A 2,688-nucleotide genomic window follows, 5' to 3' on the forward strand; every position below is an offset into this window, starting at 1 on the left:
GATCGAACTCTATGGAGAAGAACAGCGGCGCCTGTGTCCGCTTTTACAGTGGTTGTTGTGCCCAAATTCCGAGAACCCCCAAAGACGACCACCAGAGTCCAGAATCAAAGCCAAACAGTAAGGGTCTTTTTTTTTTTTTTTTAAAGATTTTATTTATTTATTTGACAGAGAGAGATCACAAGTAGGCAGAGAGGCAGGCAGAGAGAGAGAGAGAGAGAGAGAGAGAGAGAGAGAGGAGGAAGCAGGCTCCCTGCTGAGCAGAGAGCCCGATGCGGGACTCGATCCCAGGACCCTGAGATCATGACCTGAGCCGAAGGCAGCGGCTTAAGCCACTGAGCCACCCAGGCGCCCCGTAAGGGTCTTTTATTACGAGTCCGAACCCGAACTTCCGCGCACTCGTTGCCGGTGACGCTAAGAGGTCCCGAGCTCGGGATCACAACACCTTTTATACACTATTTTTGGGGAGGCAGGGACTTAGCATACATCATAGTATCTTCTAACAAATTGCCACATACCGCGGGAAAATCAAAAAAGAACTCTATAATATGACTGGCGTGCTACAGAGCGGGAAAAGGCTGGGAATAGATTATTGGTTAGGTCAAAGGGCTGTCATTCTTCAAACTGCTGAGTTGGCGCCGCCAGGGTATGTGTCACCTCAGGATTGACCGGGCTCTTCCTGTCAAGCCTCGGGGCGCCAGATGGTTGTTCTCTCTCGGCCCAGAGCCGGATTTGGGGGGGGGGGGTGTCCAGGAGCAGTCAATCTGTCAGGTCCAATTCCGGGTGGGGGTTTCCTCTTGGCCCAGAGCGGGGGGGAGGGGTCCGGGAGCAGCCATTCTGTCAGGTTCAATTCTGGGTGTGGGAAGTGTGGCTACAGAGTGTCTATAGAAAATCTGCTGGTATTTTTCCATCTCTTCATGGGTTAGCAAGCGAAGGTACAGAAGCAGAAATAGCGGTCATGGTTATAATTTAGGCATCTCATGGTATTCCCCACGTTAACCTTCTCAAATGTTCAGGTTTGTTGAAGGGATGGTGGAGAAGGTGCTTAGAGAAGAACACCGGTTCACATTTCTGAAACGATCCGTCAAAATCATTGCACTAGGGGATCCTGGGTGCCTCAGTGGGTTTAAAGCCTCTGCCTTCAGCTCAGGTCATGATCCCTGGGTCTTGGGATCGAGCCTCACATTGGGCTCTTTGCTCAGCAGGGAGCCTGTCTCTTCGCGCCCCCCCCCCCCAACTACTTGTGATCTCTCTGTCAAATAAGTAAATGAAATCGTTAAAGGAAAATAAATAAATAAATAAATAAATAAACAAACGAACAAACGGACAAAGAAAAAAATATCATTGCACGACAACTGTTCCTAGGTCCAGGGTGCGTCCTTGGCTCAGTCGGGCGGGCCAGGTGGCCGGCCGCCTGCCTTCCGCTCGGGTCATGATCCAATGGCCCTGGGATGGAACCCCACATCGGGCTCCCTCCTTGATGGAAAGCCTGCTTCTCCCTTTCCCGCTGCTCTGCGCGCTCCCTCGTTCTTCCGCTCCCCACCCCCACCAGCCCCGCTCGCGCGATCGCGCTCTCTCTCTTTCTCTCTCTCTCTCCCTCCCTCCCACCCTCCCTCCCTCCCTCCCACCCTCCCTCCCTCCCTCCCTCCGTCCCCCTCCTCCCCCCCCCCCCCCGTCTGTCAAATGAATCAAATCTTCACCACAACTGTGGGTTGCTGGGGGGAGGGTGGTTGGGAGTAGGGGGGTAGGGTTATGGACATTGGGGAGGGTATGTGCTTTTGGATAAATTGGAAGGGGAGGTGAACCATGAGAGACTAGGGACTCTGACAAACAATCTGAGGGGTTTGAAGTGGTGGTGGGGTGGGAGGTTGGGGTACCAGGTGGTGGGTATTATAGAGGGCGCGGCTTGCCTGGAGCACTGGGTGTAGTGAAAAAATAATGCATACTGTTTTTCTGAAAATAAATAAATTGGAAAAAAAAATCTTCATCATCATCATCACCACCACCACCACCACCATCATCAAACCCCAACTCTTCCAAGTTCCGTCCACCTCTAGGTTGCCTCCTGAGGTCCAAGACCAAGCTCTTGCCACACCCCGCTTCCCCGCCTCCTCCGCCCTGGCCGCGACCCACCTCTAGGCCTTCCTCAGGTTCCTTCCCCGCCCCCGCGACAGGTTCCGCGCGCGCGCCCCATCTGCCTCCCCCGCCCCCCGCCCCCCGCCTCCCCGCCCCCCGCCTCCCCGCCCCCCCCGCCTCCCCGCCCCCCCCCCCGCCTCCCCGCCCCCCCCCCGCCTCCCCGCCTCCCCGCCTCCCCGCCTCCCCGCCTCCCTCCTCCCTCCTCCCTCCTCCCTCCTCCCTCCACCCTCCATCTCCCACCTCAGTCTGGCCTGAATTCCCTCCATCCGTGGCTGGACCATCTGGTCGACCTGTTAGGGTTACTAGAAAGGCGAAGGCGACCACTGGGCGCTTGGGTGGCTCGGTGGGTTAAGCCGTTGCCTTCGGCTCAGGTCATGATCTCAGGGTCCTGGGATCGGGTCCCGCATGTGGCTCTGCTCAACAGGGAGCCCGCTTCTCTCTCTCTCTCTCTCTCTCTCTCTCTCTCTCTCTCTCTCTCTGCCTGCCTCTCCATCTACTTGGGATCTCTGTCAAAAAAATAAAATCTTTAAAAAAAAAAAAGGCGACCACCAAGCG

This window comes from Neovison vison, unplaced genomic scaffold (genome assembly GCF_020171115.1).
Source record: "Neovison vison isolate M4711 unplaced genomic scaffold, ASM_NN_V1 Scaffold_137, whole genome shotgun sequence".
NCBI lineage: Eukaryota > Metazoa > Chordata > Mammalia > Carnivora > Mustelidae > Neogale > Neogale vison.